General features: G+C 38.7%; 1 long non-coding RNA gene across 1 annotated transcript in view; it reads right to left on the bottom strand.

Moving 5' to 3' along the window:
* The window catches only part of LOC148040260 (uncharacterized), a 35,706-nt gene extending 20,007 nt beyond the window's left edge, over positions 1–15,699 (bottom strand). Inside the window, exon 1 of the long non-coding RNA XR_015694495.1 lies at positions 15,376–15,699. This is a non-coding gene — a long non-coding RNA (uncharacterized LOC148040260). The remainder of the gene's footprint in view (positions 1–15,375) is intronic.
* Between the last annotated feature and the right edge of the window lie 9,738 nt (positions 15,700–25,437).

The raw sequence follows: 25,437 nt of genomic DNA, 5'->3' as shown, positions 1-25,437 counted from the left end.
TGTTTTCTTTGCAGCACTCCATTACAAATCGCGATCCGCAGGGCCTTGAGACTCGATATGCAGAGAGGCACGGTCTCAGATCATTGATCGACCGATTGTATAGACGCGGCGGCCCAGTAAGTCACTCATCTTTCTTGTCCGTAGTTACCATGAGATATTTGAATGCATTATTGTATGGTTGATTGATATGTTGTTTCTTTTTCTGCAGAATCCGTTTGATGCTCCTTTGCAGCGGGAAGAGCTTTCGGGGACGACGATTTGTAGCTCGTCTTTGGATCCTTAGAGTTCACATACCTTTAGTTTTTAGTCGCCCGATCTATGTAGACATTTTCTATATATTAGTGATATTGTTTTATGATTGTACAAATCGCATTTTATGGGATATCATGTATTTATTTCATCTATCAATTTTATGATTTCAGTATACATTTTTTTGGTTTACAAACGCTTTGTATGCAGTAGTGCAGAAACTATTTTGTATGGCTCTCATACAGCACACAGTGCTATATGCTGCCCTGTCACATTTTTTTTTTCTCTGTTACCGTTGCTATTTGCGTCGCAAATTTACTGCACGCTTCACTATTGTCGTCGCTATCAGCATTGCAAATTCTCTGTAAACCGTCGCTATATGCGTCGCTATATGGCGTCGTCAATAACGATGCTTTTTGCGACGACGGGGGTAAATTTTGTTGTTTGTATTTTTGTCGCTTTAAACGTCGCTATAAGGTCTATATCTTGTAGTGTAGAGTATATGAGAAAGAGTTTATGGGAGTGGTACATGCTCTTCAAGTATGGAAACGCTACTTACTTGGTGAAGATTTTGTTATTAAAACAGATTACCAAAGTCTAAGATATTTCCTCACTGAGAAGAAGCTCTTAGAGAAAGAGATGCGATGGGAAAATTTCTTATCTATGCTTCATTTTCAAATCCTTCATACATCTGGAACTAAGAATGTGGTAGCAGATGCTCTATCACGGTGACCTCGAGTGAATGCAATCACAATTGTTTATCATAACGAGTTCATGGGTTTACCCAAAATGTATGCAACCAATTCTGACTTCTCAACCATATGGGATCAGCTTAACTTAGGTCAATCAATTACACCTTACTCAATTCGAGATGGTTATTTGTATCATCAAGCAATTTGTATAGCATTACCATTGCGACACAAGGTAATGGATGAAGCACATGCATCTCCATATGCTGGACATAAGGGTATTCTACCCACTACTCAAACATTGAAAATATATTTCTTTTGGCCCACTCTTAGAGCAGATATTGAAAGATATGTCCGTGAGTGTAAGATATGCCAAAAAGTAAAGTATGATAGGCATTAACCACCTGGTCTACTGAAGCCATTACCTATTCCCAATGAGCCTTGGGAAAGTATAGCCATGGACTTTATCATGGAGCTTTCTCGCACACAAGTAGGCAATGATGCAATCTGGACTATCATTGAAAGATTCAGTAAGCAAGCTCACTTTATACCTGTGCGAAAGACAATCAAAGCCAATCATATGGCTAAGCTATTCATTGCTCATATTTTCAAACATCATGGCATGCTTAAGTCCATTATAAGTGATCAAGTTTCCCACATGACCAGCCTCTTTTGGCAAGCTCTCTTTGAGAACCTTGAGATAAAGTTAAAGTTTTCATCCTCTTGTCATCCTCAAATGGATGGGTAGAGTGAAAGTGCGAATTCTACTATTCTGGACTTTTTGAAATCCTATGTCTCTGATAATCAAAGAGGATGGGAAAAGTATTTGCCTTTAGTAGATTTTGCATACAATAATACGATGCACTCTAGTACCAGTAAGGCACCATTTGAGATCATCTATGGTAATCCTCATTTACCACCCATCCTTCTTACGAAGGATAAGATCTTTACAGCAGATGAGTTTGTTAGAGACATTGATACAACTTTCACTCAAGTAAAAGTTGCTATCCAAAGAACACAAGAGAAGTAGAAACGCAAAGCTGATAAGCATAATCGTAAGTTAGATCTCAATTTGGGACAACATGTTCTTCTTAAGTTTGAGAAGGCTCGCTTAAAGAAGTAGAAATGTCAAAAGGGTAAAGTGGTTAAGCTTTCTAATCGCTATTATGACCCTTTGAAGATCACAGATAAGATAAACGATGTAACTTTTTGTTTGGATCTACCAAGTCATTGGAACATTCATAATGCTTTCCATATAAGCTTGCTATGTCCCTATATTGGAGAACCTCTAATGGAACCAATCAAGGAAGATTTACCTGACATAGAAGAAAAAGAAGAGTTCCTTGTGCGTGAAAGAATTTTACACCATTACGATAATACTCTAAGGTTAGGTCACGTGTTACGAAAGTATCTGGTTAAGTTTAAGAATTATCCCCCATTGGGCTCTCACTTTATAATTGAGAGAGAACTACAAGACTTTCTAGATCTTCTTAAGGACTGCGTATTCCCTCTACAATTGAGGTCAACTATTTAGAAGCCAGAGGGATGTCACTAAATTGATTGCTTATTACACATTCTCTATTTAATAAATTCATGTCAATAAATTAATGACACTTTTATTTAAGTGTTGATGATGATCTAGCATGGCCATCAGACCATTTAGAGACCAAGGGGAAAATAAATGTTTGCCAAGTGTAAGAGTGTACACAAGAGCCAAAGAGTTAAACATAAATGAAGATGGATTAAGTTCTAAGAATGGAAAGTACATTAGCATTGTGTATATGTATTTATGTATGCATCTGAGAATACCTGGGAACATTTACTTGTGTGTAATGAGCATTGCATTCATTTGGGGTCATCCTCTCCCTTACAAGTCAAGGTTTAAGGTCTTTTCTTTCATTAAGAAAGACAAGAGAGGTAATTCTCTCACTAAGAAAGACAAGAGACGTGATCCTCTGAAAGTGAGGAGAAAAGTGATTTTCTCTTTCTAAGGTCTAAAAAGACACGAGCTTTTGTGTGAAAGTCAATCTTAAGGTTGAGGCCCAAGGCAATTTAATGAACTCTCCTTAAGGTGGTTGCACGGACCACAAGTTAAGAGTACAGTTTGAGAAGCTCTTCTTTTAAAAAAAGACATGGTGAATCCATTTTTAAAAATATCTCACGATAAAAAGACAATCTCTAAAAACAAGCGACGGAGGTTATCGGAAATCGTGAGATCTACAACTTTTGTGTCAGACGTTTTTTCATCCGAACAATGCACAAAGAGATATCTTGAAATTAGTGCTCTAGAGTAGGTCCTGTAACAACCACATCTTGCATGCATCCAAGAGGAGAAGAGAAGGTGCAAGTGCTGCGGAAGCTCTGCTAAAATCAAGTGTTACAGAACCTCTATTGAAATCAGGTTCCAAGACAAGAAGAGAAGGTGCAAGTGCTACAGAAGCTCTATTGAAATCAAGTGCTACAGAAGCTCTGCTGAAATCAAGTTTCAAGAGGAGAAGAGAAGGTGCAAGTGCTAAGGAAGCTCTACTGAAATCAAGTTCCAAGAGGAGAAGAGAAGGTGCAAGTGCTACGGAAGCTCTGCTGCTGAAATCAAGCACCAAGACGAGAGCCCTACACATATTGTGTAGGAGAGAAGGAGACTCAAGAAGGATCAAAAGGTGCCAACTTCCAAGTTGTGCAAGTGTTAGCTAGTTGTATACCGTGCAAGAAATCGTGATCTTGTTTCCAAGATCTACAAGTAAGAATTGGCTTATGTGTAATGGAGGAGCTTGCTCCTTGTCAATAATATAACTCCACAAGGGGGGGGGACTGGCCCATCTTCCAGTCCCTAGTGTGTTGCCAATTTCTCTACCTCTCTCTCTCTCTCTCTACATCTTTCTTTTCTCTCATCTATTCTCTCTCTGTGCCAACATAATATTCACCATATATATTTTAAGTATATAAGAAAGTCGAGCATGTATCTCAGATCTTATAACAATCACACATCGGGTACCTCTACCAGAAATAAAATGACCAGCAACTATATTAACTTGACAATCGAATAGCAAGGTCCATGGCCTTTCTAACAATACTTGATAGATTGGCCACCCCGCGAACTTGATTACCCTAAAGTCCACAATGTATTCTACACTAGCAACAGTCATATAGACTTTGGGAATGAAACCTTCACATTTCCTTAAACTATCATCAACCAATTCACAAAATTGTGGAGGCATCCTTTTGGATTTCGAATCCTCGTCTTTCCATCAATTCTGAGCTCATAAGATTGATGGAAGATCTCATGTCCACAATGGCATGCTCCACTAGCTCTCCACTAGTATACCATCAATTATATGCTACCCTTGGGAAATACTTTTTAGCATGTTCAAACCAATAATTTTTCACTCGATCTATTCTCAAGGGCTCAATGATATACCTAGTACAAACAGTCATCTTGAACTCTTTACGCACTCTTGGAGATAACTTGATGAACTGAATGAGATTCATATTAGGCTTTACCTCGCAAAGAGAACTCACTAAATAAAATATTAGGCTTTACCTCGTAAAGAGAACTCACTAAATCAAATTCATGATAGCTAGCAATAGTTCTCTTCTCCCACCGGACTATTCTTTCTCTTGGTCGTTGAACATGCTTTAGTGCCACTTTCTTAGCTTTTACCGTCTTCTTTGGAATCACTTTATTGGGCTTGACTTTGCCATTAGCAACTTTTAGAGGGCCGACTTCCACATCTAGGTTAAGGGCTTGCGTCCCCTTATCATCCCATTTAGGGTTTTTCTCAACACGTTTTACATTATCTTTGTCACCTTCTTTAACCTTTTGTCCTCTTGTAATAGCTCGTAAATTAAAAGCTTTAGTGGCATTAAACAAGCATAGCTTTGATAAGGCTGACACCACTACCACTGGGCAACTCCTCTACAGTAGCTTTTCTTCTTTGCAATATTTATTCTGGTCCTTTATCTCACTGAAGATTGTTCCCTTGTACTCGATGATTTATTGGACTTGGCTACTTACTCCCATTGTTGAAGAGAGCTGATCTTACCTCAGCAAGTACTAGCTAAATGAGCAGAATTCCCACATATGTCACATTTGACATTAGGGCAGTTTCTTGGAAAGTGATGATCGCCACACCACTTACAACTGAATCTCGATGGATCGACTTCTTCAAGGCATCCACTTCCTATCAATTTTTGTTGCTTTTTAGGAAACTAACATCTACGGCTATTTGTTTGTACTATTTTATTATCATATCGGTATAATACTTTATCATGTCCTTGACATCACCAAGAATACTTGATGCACTAGACTCATAGCCGTGATCATCTACTTGTCGTTCATTTGGTCTAACCAGTTGATTATGGATTGTCTACTTTGTTGATTATGAAACAACATTAGGGTTTGTCAATTGGATTCCATTATTCAATGGAGCCATCTGGCTAGCTATCGGCATGGTCACATTAGAAGGAGCTAGCAACATGGGCACGTTCTTCACTACACTTCGTCTCTTGTTCAAATTGTTCATGGGCGTTCCTTGACTTCCACTAGTCACAATGCCAAATTATTTCCAAGCCCTAGACTCAAATTCAAGTTTTCCCTAAAGGTGTAGGATGCTTGCAATCACGATTCCACCTCCTCTGCTCATGTAATAGCAGTATCAATGTCAACAAGAGCAACACTACTCAACTACACTTGGATATTAAAGTCTAGCCCATGTAAAAAGTATTGTAGTTGAGAAATATCTAGAATGGGATTATATGTTTGCAATTTATGATACACTTCTTTCAATTTCTTGGCATACACTCGAATATTTTCATGAGATTCTTGATGTGTTACATTGAGAACACATAGCCAATACTGACCTCCTCTTTTAGGGGCAAACTCTCTTTGGAAGGCCACAAAAAATAGATCAATTGAAGTTATGGTTCTAGCTTCTAAGTTGTGATACCATAGTGTAGCTCTTCCTTTCAGAGTCATATTAAAGAACATCATCAAATGTCCCTCATCTTAAACTCGATAGTTAAACATTAACTTTCAAAACTCACTAATGTGAAGCTTTGTATCTTCCTCTACTAACGCATTAAAAATGGGCAGAGGGAATCCTAAGGCTGGTAGATCTAGCATCCCTATAGGGATTGCAATAGGTTGCATTATGACAACAATCAGATTTGCTAAGGATCTCTAAACTAGTGGAACTACTACCCCACTCAAAGTGGGCTGACTAACTGGGAGAGAGGAAGTACTAGAAGTTCCTCCTCCTCTTGAAAAACTGCTCGTAAAACTAGGGTTACTAAGCTCCTCCCCCCCCCCCCACATAGGGAAATTAGGCTACTTTGTTGAGGAGAATATATCATTATGATTTTAGCCTACCATCTAGCCCTTTTAGCTATTTCTTGCTTCTAGATCTCTGCTTGATGGTCTTTTGGATCTATTTTATTATCTTTTGCGATACACTGAATGATTGGTCCCTATAAATCGACCAAGATTCAAAAACTGCCACATTAGTGGCTCTCGACAAACACACCATTTTTTGGGACAAAAAATGAGCCCACTAATACTGGCTCTAAGGCTCTAGCCAAGCCTCTACGCTCAACCAAAACATTCCATGGTCTCATAGCCACTACAAGGATATGGAGGTATAGCGATGGAAATTTCCAATGCAAAATAGCGGCATCGCTATTTGCGTCGCTCTACGCGAATAGCGATGCAAATAGCAATGGTACTCAGACGAAAAAAATGCGGGCCGAAATCCGAGTGCGTTATTTTGCACTCATATACAAAAGAAAGAGCGAAAGGGAGAGCGAACATCTTGCATTTGAGAGGGATATGGAGATAAAGAGAGAAAGAGGGAGAAAGAAAGCTTCTCACCAATGCCGCCACCATTCGCGAAGAAGAGGAGGAGGTGTACGGAGGGTGAAGAGGAGCCGACGTCGTGAAGAGGAGCTGTCAAACCCTTCTTCGAGCCTTTACGGTGAGTGCGTTGTTCCTTCTTGCTTTTCTTTTGTGTTTTCTCTTTCTCTTTTACTTGTTTTTGTTAAAATTCATGTGTATTGAGAGAGGGAGAGAAAATGAGAGAGAAAGAGAGGGAGAGCGAGAGGGAGGGAGAGGAAGAGAGGGAAACATTAAACATAATAGGGAAAGAGAGGGAGAGAGAGAGAGGGAGGGAGAGAAAATGAGAGAGGGAGGGAGAGGGAGAGGAAAAAGAGGGAAACATTAAACATAATAGGGAAAGAGAGAAAGAGAGGGAGAGGGAGGGAGAGGAAATAAGAGAGGGAGAGGAAGAGAGAAAAGGAAATGAGAGAGAGAGAGGAAGAGAGAAAAAACATTAAACATAATAGGGAAAAAGAGAAAGAGAAAGAGAAAGAGAGGGAGAGGGAGAGGGAGAGGAAGAGAAAAAAGGGAATGAGAGAGGGAGAGGAAGAGAAAAAACATTAAACATAATAGGGAAAGAGAGAAAGAGAGGGAGAGGAAGAGGGAGAGGGAGGGAGAAGAAAGAGAGAGAAACATTAAACATAATAGGGAAAGAGAGAAAGAGAGGGAGAGAGTGAGGGAGGGAGAGGAAATGAGAGAGGGAGAGGAAGGAAAAAACATTAAATATAATAGGGAAAGAGAGAGAAAGAGAGGGTGAGGGTGAGGGAGGGAGAGGAAATGAGAGAGGGAGAGGAAGAGGGAGAGGGAGGGAGAGTAAAGATAGGAAAACATTAAACATAATAGGGAAAGAGAGAAAGAGAGGGAGAGGGAGAGGGAGGGAGAGGAAGAGAGATAAGGAAATGAGAGAGGGAGGAGAGAGAAAATTTATTAAACATAATAGGGAAAGAGAGAAAGAGAGGGAGAGGGTGAGGGAGGAAGAGGAAACGAGAGAGGGAGAGGAAGGAAAAAACATTAAACATAATAGGGAAAGACAGAAAGAGAGGGAGAGGGAGGAAGAGGAAATGAGACAGGAAGAAAGAGAGAGAAAAGGAAATGAGAGACGGACAGGAGACAGAAAAAACATTAAACATAATAGGGAAAGAGAGAAAGAGAGAGAGGGTGAGGGAGGGAGAGGAAATGAGAGAGTGAGAGGAAGAGAGAAAAGGAAATGAGAGAGGGAGAAGAGAGAGGAAAAGAGAGAAAGAGAGAGAGAGGGTGAGGGAGGGAGAGGAGAGAGAAAAAGAGAAAAAATATTAAATATAATAGGGAAAGAGAGAAAGAGAGGGTGAGGGTGAGGGAGAGAGAGGAAATGAGAGAGGGAGAGGAAGAGAGAAAAGGAAATGAGAGAGGGAGAGGAGAGAGAAAAAACATTAAACATAATAGGAAAAGAGAGAAAGAGAGGGAGAGGGTAAGGGAGGGAGAGGAAGAGAGAAAAGGAAATGAGAGAGGGAGAGGATAGAGAAAAAACATTAAACATAATAAGAAAATAGAGAAAGAGAGGGAGAGGGTGAGGGAGGGAGAGGAAGAGGGAGAGGGAGGGAGAGGAAAGAGAGGGAAACATTAAACATAATAGGGAAAGAGAGGAAGAGAGGGAGAGGGAGAGGGAGAGGGAGGGAGAGGAAATGAGACAGGGAGAGGAAGAGAGAAAAGGAAATGAGAGAGGGAGAGGAGAGATAAAAAACATTAAACATAATAGGGAAAGAGAGAAAGAGAGGGTGAGGGTGAGGGAGGGAGAAGAAATGAGAGAGGGAGAGGAGAGATAAAAAACATTAAACATAATAGGGAAAGAGAGAAAGAGAGGGTGAGGGTGAGGGAGGGAGAAGAAATGAGAGAGGGAGAGGAAGAGAGAAAAGTAAATGAGAGAGGTAGAGGAGAGAGAAAAAGAGAGAAAAAACATTAAACATAATAGGGAAAGAGAGAACGAGAGGGAGAGAGGATGAGGGAGGGAGAGGAAATGAGAGAGAGAGAGGAAGAGAGAAAAGGAAAGAAAGAACGAGAGAGAGAGAGGCTCAAAATGGTCCACGTGGAGTCACATCCAAACGAAATGCGACGGTTCTCAGTTTTCTACGAGTTGCCGTATTGGACCCGCTTACAGATCAACCACTTGTTGGATCCCATGCATATTTTCAAGAACATGTGCAGCTTGCTATGGGACCACATCATAGAAAAGAGAGACACTATAGGGACACGAATGGATTTGAAGGAGGTAGACAAGATGGAGACGCTTTGGCTGCAGTCGAGTAGTGATGGTCGTGTGCAGCTACCTCGCGCTCCTTGGGTTTTGTCCACTAAAGAAGAGCGCATTGTGAAGCAAATAAACTAGTCTATCTGCACTCCGATGGGTATGATGCATTTTCTCAGGTCTACGTTTTCTAAAGATGACCAATTATCAAGGCTAAAATCCCATGATTGGCATAAGATATGTTAGGTTTGTACTACGAATGGATTGTAGGTGGTGTGCGCGTTTTGCTATTTGGAGTGTAGTCATTGTTCATAATGCTTTCTCATTTGTGGCAGTTTGTACTACCGATCACGATCGTAGGATGCCTTACTCCAAAAATACGCGGGGCTATTTACAGGTTGTCGACTTTAGTGCAATGGATCTCATTGAAGGAGATTAAGACATCCTCTATTGAATCCGTGAGGCGGGGAGCAGTAGAGATGGTTTGTCTCTTTGAGAAATACCTGCCTATCAGCATGCTCACGATACAAATCCACCTTCTCGTGCATCTTGTAGATGAAGTGGAGATTGCTGGACCTGTCTATATGCGATGGATATTCTTCTTGGAGCGCTTCATGAAAACCTTGAAAGGCTTTGTGCAAAAACGAGCTCGGCCAGAAGGTAGCATGGTTGAAGATGGGTTGGTATATGAGGCGCTAGTGTATATTTCACAATGGCTACTAATGGTCGATCCAGACAACAATATGCTATGGTCTCGCTGAAGGATGATGATAGACTGACCGGAGATGTGGTGGTTAGAAATGGGGTAGAAAAAAGAATGGATGCTACAATGGAGGAGAAAGTGAATTGCTTTTGTATGTTGCACCATGCCTCTATGGAGACGTGGCTCGCCAGGTACCAGCAAGCTAGGTAAGATCGAGAGGAAGTGCGATCGAAATTTTGACATAGTACATGCCATCGACCAATTTGATATCCCAAGGGCATGGAGGAGATGCCACAATTTATGTCAACGCAATGGTTACATCCGTAGCGTCTCGCAAAGGGTCAAAGATCTCAACCGAGGAGTGAGAATTCTCGAGGGGATGTAGTCCAAAGGTGATGATGTGTTTAGAATTTGTCGTATCTATATTTTATATGCGACAACTAATTTGAGCGTTTCAATGTACAGTACAAAATATATAGTGCAACATGGTCACATAGACGGCATTTTCGCATGGAGCGTATTGACAAAATGCGCTCCATAACAGACTATGGTATTATGGCAAGGTTCAAGCAAGAGAGGCGAGCAACAGATCCAAGCACGGTTATAAATGAGATGGAGTATTTTGGGAACTTGCAAAGTATTGTTACGGTGGATTACCGTAGGTTCTCCATGATACTATTCGATGTACAATGGTTCAAAGTAGTACTTGAAGGAGCTGGAGCAACAGTTCGATGAGGTCCATCTGGATTTCTCGAAATAGATATGGACGGATTTACGTGACACCTTTGTGTTGTCGACCCATTGTGAACATGTGCATGAATTTATTTATTTGTTAATTGTATTACGACATGGTACATGTCACAATAGTTTAATCTCTCTTGTACGTGTTTGTGAACATGCAATCTTCTATCCAAATCCCCAAAAACCTCGATGGTGGTATGTTATACATTCAGTTCCCCGAAGTGCAAGAGTATATGATCAAAGCGATGTTTCGAGCATAGATGAGGACAATATGCAAATAGAGGGGTTGATATTGCAAGGGGTGGAGGCCACCGAAAGCTTGGAGCATGTAGAGGAGCAAGTATCGGGTAACAATGATAGAAATACAGGAGTCCATTGAGAATGAGCTGGACTCATCCTTTTGTGGTGATATGTCTATCAACCTTCTAGTTTATGTCGAGTTGTGTCAGGAGATTTTCATGGGACCATAGGATACTTCATACTTGGAGCATCCACTTACTCAATTCCTTGACTAATCGCTTATAAGGGTACATAAGATATGCATTTTAAGTAAGATCATTTTTTAAAGATTTATATTACTGTACTTTGTATGATTTAAATTGATTATGCTAACATCATTTTTTGTCTGCGTAGGTGACCTTTGTAGATACTTAGATTATCAAGATGAGTTAAGGGATGAGCAATGAGGAGTTGTAGGATATCTTTACGTGTATGTCTTCAGATCAAATGGCGAGATTCAGAGACATAGAGGACTAGGAGCTGCCTCGGACATCGTCAGGCCACTCTATTAGATCTACTTCTACACGATCAGATGCTTCAGCCTTGAGCAGACGAGGTTGACGCCCTAGACTTGGGCTAGAGGGAGGGAGTGCTTCAGGGTTAGGGGGATGGTGCAGAGATACGGAGGCAGTGAGTCCATGGTCGTCTCGGGATACATGTACTACTCCTCGCTCTCGTGGGGCAGTTCCAGAGAGCGTGGCTCAAGTGGTTGCTGTGGAGGCACGGATGCCGTGTCTCTGTCTTGTCATTGTGCTGGAGTTGCATCACCTCTAGGATTTATCACATCTGTGGGGACGTCTACTCCAGTTACTCCGGCTTTTTCTTAGTCGTCTGCTGCAGGTGGCACCCCTATGGGTGCTACATCGATTGGTACACCAGATATGCAGGGGTCTACTGGATATGCCCAAGAGCATGGTCGCAGGTGGGAGAGGACTCTTAGGCATATCCCAGAGGGGTATGCCTATCTTGTAGATGATAGGTCATGAGCCATCATTGAATGATGAGGGGAGGAGGGTGATGGCTCGCATGAGAGAGTTTGCCAACAAGTTTTTCGGCACAACATCTTGGATCATTGAAAAAACATACCGGAGGAGAGCAAGGACTACATAGTAGCATCCTTGCATGAGGAGTTTCCGGTTCTAGCCACAGTAGATAGGTTTTCTACGGGCTGAATGATGGAGTGCATGCGTGCATATATGTCACACAGACGATCGGACGCATGGAAGGCACTCAAGAGTGGAGCTGTAAAGCCCGAGTGGCTAGACGTGGATGATTAGTGCCGACTAAGGATCATTGTTATGATTTAAGTACACTTTTTCTTTATTTACATGAGCATTGTACACAGTGCAGAAACCATTTTGTATGGCCCAAATAAAGCACATAGTGCTATATGTGGCAGGGCATCTTACTGCCCTACTACAAAAATTTTTCCCCTGTTACAGTCACTATTAGCATCGCAAATTTACATGCACGCGTCGTTATTGGCGTTGTTATTAGCGTCGCAAAGCATCGTTATTTGCGTTGGTATTAGCGAATAGCGACGCTGATAACGACGCTGATATAACGACTATTCTATGGCGTCGCCGATAACGATGCATTTTGCGACAACAAGGGCAAATTTCTTTATTTACATTTTCGTCACTTTTAACGTCGGTATAAGGCCTATATCTTATAGTAAGCCAGGAGTTTATGGGGAGATACACTCTCTAATCTAACATATACACACATTTGTACCATTTATAGTCTAATGAATCCCTTTCCTACTCCTCACAGGGAGTACCCAAACATAATAGTGCTTAGCACCTCGTATTACATACACAGGGAGCATCCCTCGACTGATTGTCGTAGCCCCACTACTATGGCTCTCCAATACCTCAGGGATTGGCCCCAAGAGATGCGTCGCTCTCAAACATATAATACATATGATATGTAGTCCTCTCTTTCAAAAAAATCATTCCAAGAGATGAAGTATAATCTACATTGAATCAATCCCCAAAGAAACAAACATATTAAACCTATAGCTTGAGGCTTCTCACACTCTCAACATGGGTCACCATTTAAGAAACCAAGTGCTATGCAATCCAAGAGCTCATACTCATTTGATACCATATATATAGAATGCAATGCAAAGATGAATGCCCACAAGTGCACAAACAATTTATCATACCACTAGCATGTTTTCTTTTTTGCATAGGGGATAGCACACCAAGCATACTCGTGCTACTAATAGAAAATGCTGGATGGCGATTGAAGACATAGGAGTGTGAGGAACCTAGTGCAACTGTGTTTACTTGGAAAAAAGGGCTCATGAACGCTTTGAAAGATACCTCATCCTTCAAAATGAACCTACTACTATGGAGGATTGTGGCAAAGAAGTTAATGACAAGGGACAAGATTAGCAAGATGGGAATATGCACCCCACTTTGTCCTTTGTGCAAGAAACATGAAGAAATAGTGAAGCACTTAATGTGGGAATGCTATGAAACTAGTCAACTCTACTGTGAACTAAACAAGCACATGAAGAAATCTCAATTCCATGATGTTATCAATTGGAAATAGGCTATGTTAAGAGATTGGGGGAACTTCAACAATTCTACCAAGAAGATCTGGGCTAAGAGCCATTGTTCTAGACTATTTGGAACTATAGAAATTAGGCGGTTAATCAAGGTGAGGTTAGGCATGGGATCTTAAAGTAATATTAAAGCTTCAAGCATCTTTGTTGAAGCTACTATTGTGCTTAGGAAAGCTACTAGCAAGGATAAGCCTATGACTTGTGTAGTGAAGCTTTTTGAGAAGTTGGTATAATATGAGACTTAGTCTTTACTTTTATACCACAATGTGGTGATGTACATGTTCCAATAATACGAGAATAACACACACATTGCAAAAAATGTACTATTAATACTAAAACATGGATGGAGGAAATCTAAGGACTAGATGATAAAAAAAGGATGATCTTGGTCTTTAAGAATTTTGGCATCTTATTCCATTTCTAATGCTCTTTCACCAGAATATGATATCATAACTCACTACGTGAAGGGTAGTTTTAGTCCATGCTAATTGCAAGCCCCTGTGTCACACCTTGTTAAGTGACAAACTTCTCCTAGAATATTAAAGAAGTATAAATCAAAATGCAACTAATTGAAATCATTCCAAAAATTTGAGTGCTTTAAAGAACTACTCAAAAGCAAAGATAGATACTATGAAGCAGAAACATTTAGCTAACATATTAGTAACTTTAAAGTAAATTTCAATATAAGTCAACAATGGTAATGTCTATTGCAAGTTGGTATAGATGTATCCTATCACATTGGTCAAGATTTCTAAGTTGCAATATATTTTTGCTTCAATGATCTTCATATACATTATAGACACTTCTCTACAAAGAAATTCATAATGACAAGGTGATTTCGCTACATTAAGGGTATTAAATGATCTTGAATATGTATACAAGGGATTTGTGTATGTGAAACGTGGATTTAGAATCCATTTAAACTATGTGGCTAAGGTTGGATGTGAGTGCTAACATTGGATAGCTAAAGTTGGTACAAACAAGTGTACTTGTGATGTAACTCTCTAAAATCAACTCTCATATGTCTCTACCTTTGAAATAAAAGTTCCAAGTTTTCTCCAATTTAGGCATTATATCCAAATCACATAGGAGCTCAAGTACAATGGTTGTATAAATAGTTTCCATGAATGATAACCATAGATGCAATATCCTTAAGTAGACAAGAGGTTCTTGGTCATTATCTCGCTATATTGGAAATTAGGAATGTCATTCAGGGATAGAGTTCATGGTTACTACAAAGAAATTATCATAAAAAAGGCATTTCTTAGTTATACCTTGCTAAATGAAATCCAAAGCAAGTAAAGAACCATAATAATGAAGGCATCTCTTGGTTATAACTAGCTAAATGAAATCCAAAGGAAGCAAAGAGGTCATTATGAAATGAGTATGAGACCTAGATTATTGTGAGAATTTATTCAAATTTCCATGTGTGTGTGTGTGTGTGCCACACCTTTAAAGTCAAGAATCATTATATGCAACACAATGTGACTAATCTAAGTTACTTTGCGTGATAATTCCTATGAGAGTGTGTGAGTAACTACTTAGATATGTCTTGAGTAGGTATTACCATGGACCTTAGAGGTCCCATATCTAGAGAACACCAATCCAATGTAAGACAATGTAGAATAGTTAGAGTTGCTCATTAAGGGGGGAGGGGGGTTTTATGCACTGTCACAGGGCATTAAACCCAGACATCAATTCAATTATCCGACCAGCAATTGGCAATCTTGTTATCTGAAAGACATGTAATTAATGTCTTGAATTAAAGAGAGGTATGAGATTATCGAGCTGAAAGCATTCATGTATTGTGCTTATTATTATAAATACAAATGTTTCATTATCTATTAAAATATAAACGTTCGCGTATTGGGGCTCCCGCAGGTTATCCAACCGACACGCGGTCGATAAGACGAAGCAGAGCGCAGCGCAAGGAATTTGTCGAGAAGGATTGTGTTTAGAAGCGATATGATGTAGCGCTAATATTAGCAATCTCTCGTGCTATTATAGTACTGGTAGGACTACATGAAACCGATTATGGCACTTGGAGAGGCAAACCTGGAGTCGAGACTCAGACTGATCAGCATGGCTGATCAGTTGTCGGGACATGGCGGAGGTCAGTTGTACGTACAGGCGCAACAGACGATGTCCAGGCCGCCAAGCTTCTCATCGACATTCTTGAAATGTGAGGGGAGCTATACGAATAATATTGTGCGTTGAAGGAGAGCCCCGGTCAAGACCTACTGCGCCCAGCTTCTATATCACGATCACTTAATCACATCATAAGCACAGAGAAATTAGAGGAGGTGCATCATGCATGGCGCACTAGCTAGGTACACTACTTGAAGTGGGGACGTGCTCCTAACATGCACAAGTACATATTTGCTAATTAGCCCCCGCCCGAGATGCGTTGGAGGGATTCCAACCACACGAGAGATTAATTGCCTTTGTAGCATATCTTTACTGCTACAGCCTAATGTCTATCAGGAATATCGAGGGAATCCTATCTAAATATAGAAGGGCTTCAATATGGCCACTTTGGGTGGGGCAATGAGAGATTCTTGCATGCATAATTCTAGCTGAAAACCACCAAGTCTATGGAGTTGCAAAATTGGCATGTAGGAGTAAGTGATATTCTTATAATCATAACCATAGGGGAAAGGAGCAATGCCCACCCTATCCATGATAATATGCATCATACTAAACCTTATACATAGGAGCAATCTTGTAACATGTAAAATATGAAGCTATGAATCCAAAAAATAATGGGTCAATCCTATACATAGAATTTTCTCATTTTCGAGGGCATGCCACATTGCAATATCCCTTATCAAGGCTATCAAGTGCAATTATTATTTGTGAGCAAGAAACTATCATACCTTTGGAACAATATTATGCAAGTTTCAAACCTAATTATAGGGGGATGTATATGTGTATAAAAGAATGGGTGAGTGCATGCCAAACCTTGTTGTGTTTATGGCTTATAGAAGGATGTATGAGTGCGCAAGAATATGTGTGAAGTCTAAAATATGTGGATATCTATACAATATATGCAAGTTATGGTATATGTAGAGCCACCATGCAAACCTATCGTACACATAAACTAAGTCACAATGGTGTGTGTGTGTGCATGCATGTGACATTGTGTTGCTATGCATGGTTATAGCATGCATTTTTTTCTTTCTTTAAGGATTGCAACAACTTCTCTAATGTGTAAAGCATGTGCATGCATACACATGTATATATACCACTTGAGGGGCACAAGCTTAATGTAGTTGTAGACATAGATGGAGAGACCCAGGTAGATCTACAAATCTATGTACAATTTTTGTGTGTATGTATTGCATTACAAGAGAGGCTTAAGGGACTCTATAGTATTGTGTGTAGAGAGGAAATGTTTAAGAGTGGTTACAACACAACCCATCATAGATTAAGTGAGCATGAGAGAGAGAGAGAGAGAGAGAGAGAGAGAGAGAGAGAGAGAGAGAGAGTGTGAGTGCGTGTGCGCACGCATGAGCATGTGTGTGCACATGTTTGTGTGCATGCAGATGTGCATGTGTTTTGTTGTGTGTTCAAAAAGTTCTTGCAATCTATATAGTTGTATATGTTGACATTATTCAACTTATAATTAGTATATGCTTAGAGTACAAGAAGGGATTTTATAATGGTAAGATAACAACTTTTACAAGATACCCATGGTTATTGCCTTGTCAAAAGCAATATTAAAACATCCCAAAAATAATATTATTGAAATTGTAATCAAAATATCATCAACAAGAAAGATAATTATTTTACGGTCCTAACTCATTTAAGAGTCCACTCAAAAGAGATTCGATTCAACAACCTCACTATGCATGACCAGGACTTCTAATTTTATGGAATCTAATAAGCAAAGAGTGTAAGAGACAATGGGATAATGACATCATAAATGAAAGAACTTTAAATGATATCATAAATTTGTTTTTGGGTACACTTAAGGTTGTTAGGCGCAAACTGGGAAGGTAGCCCCACAATATAGTAGTGAAGGTGGTGGTAGTACAAGTGTTGTCTCACCTAGCATGTGATTTGTGACCATTATGTATGAGCTTTTGTACCTACAATATTATTTGCAACATCCCTTCAAAAAAGGGGGTGCACAAGGCAAGCAAACTTTGGTAAAGTCCCCATTCAAAAGGTGAGAGGTAAATTGTTGTGATATTAGTATTTGCTCTCACCCCAAAAGATTTGAAAATGAGAACCTTGTAAGAAGAATCAAGGTGTGCTAGGTGCATATTTAAATATGTTGGAATTCCAATAAATGTTGGAAAGATTGGCACATAAGTGATGCACACACTTTTGGTAACGTGTAATAACTTTTAAAAAGTTGAAATTTGAGATTTGGCACTATATAATAGCTTATTCACACACACAAACTCTCTCTCTCTCTCTCTCTCTCTCTCTCTCTCTCTCTCTCTCTCTTTAAACACACACACATACTACACATACATGTATTCATATCACAACCAATAGCTTGAATTTGTGCCATTTACCATAAGAATGTGTATTGAACTTTGGTTCAAATTGATAAGTAAATGAACATGGTCTTGTGTCTTGTAAGACCATCCTAGAATATTCATGTGCTTACAACTACCGTGCCCTTCTCTCTTTTCACCCTCTTCTTTTCCCTTCTTAATATTTGCTTTGTGAATATACTCTTCCTTTTCCACATCATCCCAATACTAGGGGAGTGAATCATCACTCCCCCTTCTTCCTCACTAAGTTTGTTTTTAGTGACTTAAATATCCCATCAACATCTTTGTCATCACTAAGTTTGTTTTTAGTTTAATGCATCTTCAATTCTACACAAATAGAACTAGCTTGAAAACATTCACTCCATCATCAATACAATGTTTATAACAATATTTTAATTCCCATCTATTTCTAGACAACAACAAAAATAAGATTAGTTAAAAGAATTTGCTAAATGAGAATGGGCATATAAAAATTATGATTAGCTGAGACAACATTCTAAACTCTATGCTTGGCTTACTATTGTGTTAATCTACTTTTAAAGCCGAATGTGAGTTTGTAGATTTATAGAGGTACATGTGTACATGGCCTACAAGTTATCCACTAGTCATGCAACATGAGTATAAAAGCTTAGAAGGAAATATTTTGAGTAGGAAAATACTCTATTGACTCTCAAATAGCTTGAAAATGTGATACATGAGCATGTGCATGAGAGCATCACTTGTGGATTTCTAAATTCCATGATTTTCAAGCTTAGGGCTCAAGCTTTTAAGCCATTCTAGGCTAGGTCTATAGCTTGGTGATAGCATGTAAATGTGGCCTACTAGCATATAGGTGAACCTATGGTTTGTAGATGATCAAATCCCATATAATAACTAAGGTCTTAAGTTGGTGTCCAACATATGCCCGAGTCTAGAAATATTGTAGAATTGGCCTACATAGGCTTGGAAGTCTTTTAGCTGGTTCCAGATCCCTAAGGAAAACCTCTAAATAATACACAGAATAGATGCAATGATGGGCATTTATGCAAGAAACTTTTATACTCTTGTATAGGTAAACTAGATCAAGATGTATTGTAACAAATACAGTAGACAAAAAGAACTAGCAATAAGCTAGCTCTTGACAAGTGGCATGTCCACAACTATGTATTTTCATGTTTCTTAAATGTGGAACCATCCATAAACACAAAGTTTGGCTACCATATGAACTAAATTAGTACAAGTATAGACTATTTCATAATGCACTTTGAGATGCCAACTCTACATTATATGTACTATGAAAGGTAATGTGCTTCACAATACAAGCAACTACACTAGATTTAGTTGCTATTTTTACAATGACAATTATATATGTCATAAGCTAAAAGCATCACACATTAGAATAGTCAAATACTATGAAATTCTAAGATGGGACTTCATGTGTTATATCAAATCATTACATATCATAAGAATGTTCATTTTTTAATTAAAAAATAATGATAATTTTCTAATTTTAAACTAAATTTAAACTTTTATTCTCCCAAATTAAAGACATTGAATAGGAGAAGACAAATCACATGTGGAAAGTCTAGAGTTAGCTTGGTTTTTTAAGACAATATCATGTGTGGAATTGGTTATCTATTTTTAAACTAAATTTAAACTTTTATCCTCCCAAATTAAAGACATCTAATAGGAGAAGTTAGATCACATGTGGAAAGTCTAAAGTTAGCTATGTTTTTGAAGACAAGAGGATAGAAGTGAATTGGCCTAAAATTATGAATTATGGTGGATTTGCCATATTGCCAAGGTGCTTGGTCGCATTAGTAAAGTGGACTTGGCTAGAATAAGTGAAATAATTAAGTATTTGGTCCTCTTTTGTAATGTTGAAAATTTCTTTTTGACTTAATATATTGTTGTTCTTTCGTGTCCAAATGTCACATGTGAGTTTAATGCACAAGTAGTGGTGTTTAAAGATTGTCACCACATCATTAAGGCCTTTAAGGATAACTAAAATGTAGCAACTACCCTTGCCCTTGCTTGCATGTAGGACTCAAGGGTGGAAAAATGCCTTGGCATGGCAGATTTAGACGAGTGTCAATCAAGGAAAATTCTTGCTTATCAAAATGGAGCAGGGATGGAGATGGAATGTGTTGCAATCGTGTAGTCTAATGGCCTTAACATGGTGGGGATGGAGCACTTGATCAAGAAGGAGTGAGCTATTATCAACGATAGGAAGCGAGTTTAGGTAATAGGGTTTGTAGGAAAGGTCCACTTTAAAATGTATCAAGCAATTGTATGCCGATTATTCTTCTTCTAGTATATTATCCTATAGTTTAGGTTCTTTGGGTGTAGATTCTATTTGGCTCTTCTTAGCTCTCCAATCGAGGAGTGGGTCTTGGATTACACTGTAGGCTATAAAGAAAACTTGGTACTTGTAATGCCTTGGCCATCCTTCTTCTCTCTAGATATAATCCTATGGTTTGAATGTTTGGTTTGGATCACACGTGCAAATCTTCCAATATGGATTAATGATGAGATTTCCTCTATCAATGGTGCCCTTGGAAGAATCCTTTATATCCCATCTAATGCCTTTATCTTTAGAGAATGTAAGGCAAAGAGAAAACTTTTCATTCTTTAAGATCATAGGAGAGGTCCTCTTGATTATCTTGAAGCATATGATAAATAGGGTTTTGGAGTTGCTGTGCAAGTAGGGATTGGCAACTTCCTTGACTCATGCTATGTTTGCAAGCAATTTGGTCATTTTGCCAAATATTTTCCAAAAGTAGATGTGGATTCTAGTAAAGAGGTGGTGAAGGAGCCCAAAGACCTTATGATAGAACCACTATAAACAAAACTTCCCAATAGTACTTACAAGAAGAATGAAAGGGCTAGAGGGAAAAAGGAAGAGTTGAAGAGGAAGGAGGTCAAGCCTCAACCTACATCTCTTTTCAAGCCAAATAAACAAGTTAATGTAGCATCTAAGGAGACTAAAGGTGAGGAGAATGCAAATGTTGATCCCAAATCTCAAGTTGACAAGTCTAAAAATCAAAACAAGCTAAGATGTCTATCAAGAAGAACATTCAATTCGCATTGGTTGATTGCAACTATTATGCTTCATTAGGGGAGGAAGCAAAGCTCTTTGTGGACCCTTTCTATTGACATGGTCCATTTGGCAAAGAAAATCTACGTTGTGGCTTGGAATGTGCAAGACATTTTCTTTGATCAATGGAATTATAATGTTCTACTTAGAATCCTACCCAAACATTAACCATGTGTTCTTATGCTTCAAGAGATTAGAGTTGTTAAAGACTAAACCTTGAATTTAAATGCCCATCATTCCCTTTCCATGCTAGAAGAAAAGGAAGCTCTATGATGGAGGTTAAATATTTTTTTCTTCCTCCTAGATTTTTTTAGTCTAAACATGAAGGCTCTTTGCTCACTATTAAAATCATTGTCGAGTTGAAACAACTTCATTTGGTATTTATGTACTCTTCTAATAACAATGGTCCAAACTTGCTAGGATGTTATCTAGTACTCCCATTCTATTGGTGGAACATGAAAATGGAAGGTAGAGATTGGTCTCATGATCATGGTATAGCCCTCGATGAGAATAGTGGGAGAGCTAGGATACATTGAAAGCCATGCATGGCATGGTTGACATGACCTCCAAATTTAGCAAGGATAAGATATGCTACACATCACACAATTATCAGCAAAGCAAAAAGTAATTTGATGTATTCTTAGCTTGTGCCTATGCTAATGATGGAGCTTGGTGGATTGCCCTAGATTGTGCATTTGGTGTCATCCTTGATGTCAATACATCACATCATTGTCTCATACAAGTGACATTTGGCCCACTCCTAGGGGATGGCATGAACAAAGGACCACTAATTTTCTAGCCCAACACATCATTTTTGGAGGATCCTTGTTTCATCATATAAATGAAGTATGTGTGGATTCAATTTGGAAAGACCTATTGTAGTCCCATTGAAGCTTGGATTGCAAGAAATAAAGCAATTATTGTAGTAGCAAAAAAACATGGTGGAACTACTACACATAAAAGGAAACTTCTTTTTATTGTTATTCCTAAGCTAGAAATGCTCTTTTGTATCTTCTTTCCACTCCTAATAATATTGTATTGTGCGATTCGTTGTAGGAGGTTGAGCTATGCATTAAAGCTCAAGAATCTTGTAAAATTCAAGCAAAGGTGCAATCGAGGAGTAAATAGGAGGCTAAAGGTGATGCTTTGTCAACCTTCTAATTCAAAGTTTTACAAAAAAAGGGAAAGTAAGAGTCGATAAGTTGGATTGAAGATTAGAGCAATAGAAACCTTCTTGATAAATAAGATAAACTGGAAGCTTTTGGAGGACAACTAGATGCCATTCTTGACTAGCACTACACCAAGCCATAGGATGAGGAAGCTAAAATTGGAAGCTTCTTTTAAGGCTTTGAATGTAGGTCTTCCAAATTCTAGGCTAAAATATTTGATGTTTTCTTCTTAGAGGACGATTATACTCTAGTCTTAGATGCATGAAGAGTGGAAGTACCCCATGATACATGGTATGCTCCTAGGTTACTTTTTTAAATGTGTGTGTGATCAATGTGGAAAATACTGCATTATTGTATAGTGAAAGAATACTGAAAATTATGATCAATTACATTTATACTCAATCTTGGGTTGAGCAAATTGATTATTGGATGGCACAATGTGATAGCCTAGAATATAGACTATTCACAGTATCAAATGTTATATGTTACATTTCCTCCTTTGTGAAGGTCCATTTTTGAGTTTGCCTCCATATTAAGCCCTATCACTAGATGTTCACTTGCTCTCAAAGTCCCTTTTGTATAACTATTGTGAAGTTATTCTTCTGAAGTCATGGAAATCATTCTCTAGGATGGTCTCCCATTAGATTCTCAGTATGATTATTGAAACTCCTTATTGATGCTAGAGATTTCAATGGAAGTCTCCAAATATTTTAGCCTTTTCAGTTTGAACCATTATTATCGGGTTATAAACTCTTACTAATTTGTGACAAATCCCTTTCAGTGTTTTTGTACAAGAGTTTAACAAAGAATTTGTGACCATTTGGGTTTTGGTTATATTTTTTCTACATATGCAAGTGTTCCTTTTTACCTAGACATAAAAATAGGTTGGTTATCACATTCATCTTAATGTATTTTCCAATTTGTGCTTTTGCAATTGCTCATACCATCAAAAACTACTCCCATAACATGATCTTTTAAGAGAGAAAGTGTTCTAGTAAAGAAGAGTAATCCATTTATAGACTTCAATCAATCCGATAAAACTCATGAACTATAGTTCTCTATTTCATTAATTTCATTTCTATATTTCCATTTGACCTCCTAGTCATTCATACATTAGAAATCAAGTAATAATAACCAAAATATTGTGATATCAACTTCATAGATTTCAAAAGTATGAAAAGGGACATATGGAAAGTCATTGTTACCTACTTTATTCTTTTCCCATTTATTAGAAACATAATAGCTAAGTTACTCATGCCCACTTTTTCTTAAACATATTAGTGGCCTAAATTAGCTATACATCTAATTTTCTACATCAAGTCCCTTAGGAAATTTCAATAGACTTTTGCTACTCTTGGCCATAATTGAGTTAGTGCCTTATTAACAAACTATAAGCTTTTTACTACCCATCTCCTAATGGAAAAGCTTCTTACCCCCAATTATGGTATTAGAATTGTAGCGATAAGTACATCAAAGGAATGCTACATGATGGAAGAGGCCTACACAGATCACAAGACCAAAAAAGAAGATGATGTGCACTCCACAAATCCAATCATATGCTATAGATCCTTGCCATCTGAAAGCTTGTCCTCCTGACGCAAAGGAGCATCAAACAAACTCTGCAAAATGAACAAAATTAGTCCACTATATACATAACGAATCATTAAAAAACCTAGTGACTAACGACAAGAAAGAGGAATGACTTACTGGGCCACCATGACATACAATCTATAAATAAGAGCAATGAGACTGTGTCTCTTTGCATATTGAGTCTCCAAAACCTATGGGATCACGGTTATGATGGAGTGCTACAAAGAAAATAGAATAGCATTGTTAGAAACACAATTGTTAGTATAAGTGATATTCCAAATAAGAAAGCAAGAAGAACCAAAAGAAAACTTACAAAGTCCTCCAAACAACCCTTTCCTCCAATCATGCCCTCGCTGCCTCACACCGCCTGCCACCATCGCCTTTGAGAATCTATGGCCTCCTCCCCGAGTCTCTACCAATTCTCTACCTCTAGCCACTCGTGCCACTCTTGATTTCGTGCATGCATCTCATTGTCTATGTGACATGTATGCATGCATAAACTCCATCATCCACCCAGTGGAAAACCTTTCTGCTATCGTAGGTACCATAAACTTCTAATGCGCAGATACCACTATAGTCCTTGCTCCCCTTAGGTATATTCTTCCAATAGTCTAGAATGTTGTGCCTAAATACTTGTTGGCACAACTCTCTCATGCAAGAAATCACCCTCCTTCCTATTGAGAATAGAAAATGATGTCAATCAAAAGAAGAGGCAAGGAAGCTAAATGATGAGAAGAAAAATCTCAAAAAGTAGGGTCTGGGTGTTGTAGTTGGCATCTTCAAATATTGTAGCCTACTAGACTCTCTAGTTGGCTAATTCAGTTACTGCAGAGAAGATATGGGGATAGCTCTGCAATATCTCTGTGGGATACTAATCACAAAGTGACTTAGGCTACAGAGGAGCAACAGGTTTGCTATTGCCTTGGGTGGAAGAAGAGCTTAAAAGCTATCTGTCTGCTACGAGAGGTACATACGTCTGTGTTGCTGCTCCCATTCAACCTCCACGACCCGCGGTAGGAAAAATTGCTGCCTGAAACAACTTGCCACCTACATCTCTCTCCATTTTGTTTTTTCTCTTAAATTCTAAATTTTCCCTAAAGTCTAAACTTTAGGTTGAAAAAGGCTCTAACTTAATTAAAACCCTATTCACACCTCTCCCATACTCTACTCAATCAAGCTCCTTTCATTGAGCATATAGGTCATCGAGTGTCTATTGACACTAGCACTGCACATCCATTCCAATATCCATCAAAGCATTTCGTAAAAGGGATTAAACACTATCATTGAGCACAAAACACCAATCAGTAAGACCTTCCCGTATTAGAAATGATTTGTTTGCACTATGCACAAAAGCCTGATGTCAAATTCTATATCAGGCCAGATCCTATAAATGCTTGTCTATCCATTGAGCCAAATAAATTTCTAAAAAACATGTATCCCAAAGCTATGTATCCTAAGATTTATGAAATAGTTCAACAAGTCATGTTAAGTCACAGCAATATATCCATCTCAAAATCACTAAGAAAGAAGAGCAAGGAGTCCAAGAATATCAAAGACACCTAGAAGATTGAGAAAAGTAAAGGATGCTAAAGAAGCATGAAGAAGATAAAGAAATCTCCGTTGCTAACAACGAAGAATATTCCCATAGTGGATCTCATATTCCCTTATTGGATCTGCTTCCCATAGTGGATCTAACAAACCCCATCGAAAATGTAAAGTTTCAAGCTTGACCTGACTAAGGCTTCCAAAGAGCTAGTCTCCTGGTCCGTGCCCG

Source organism: Lygodium microphyllum, chromosome 2 (assembly GCF_053477565.2).
Source record: "Lygodium microphyllum isolate KBCC chromosome 2, Lygodium_microphyllum_v1.1.10, whole genome shotgun sequence".
Classification (NCBI taxonomy): Eukaryota; Viridiplantae; Streptophyta; class Polypodiopsida; order Schizaeales; family Lygodiaceae; genus Lygodium; species Lygodium microphyllum.
Note: the sequence above shows the minus strand (reverse complement) of the source record. Positions and strands in the feature narration are given on the sequence as shown.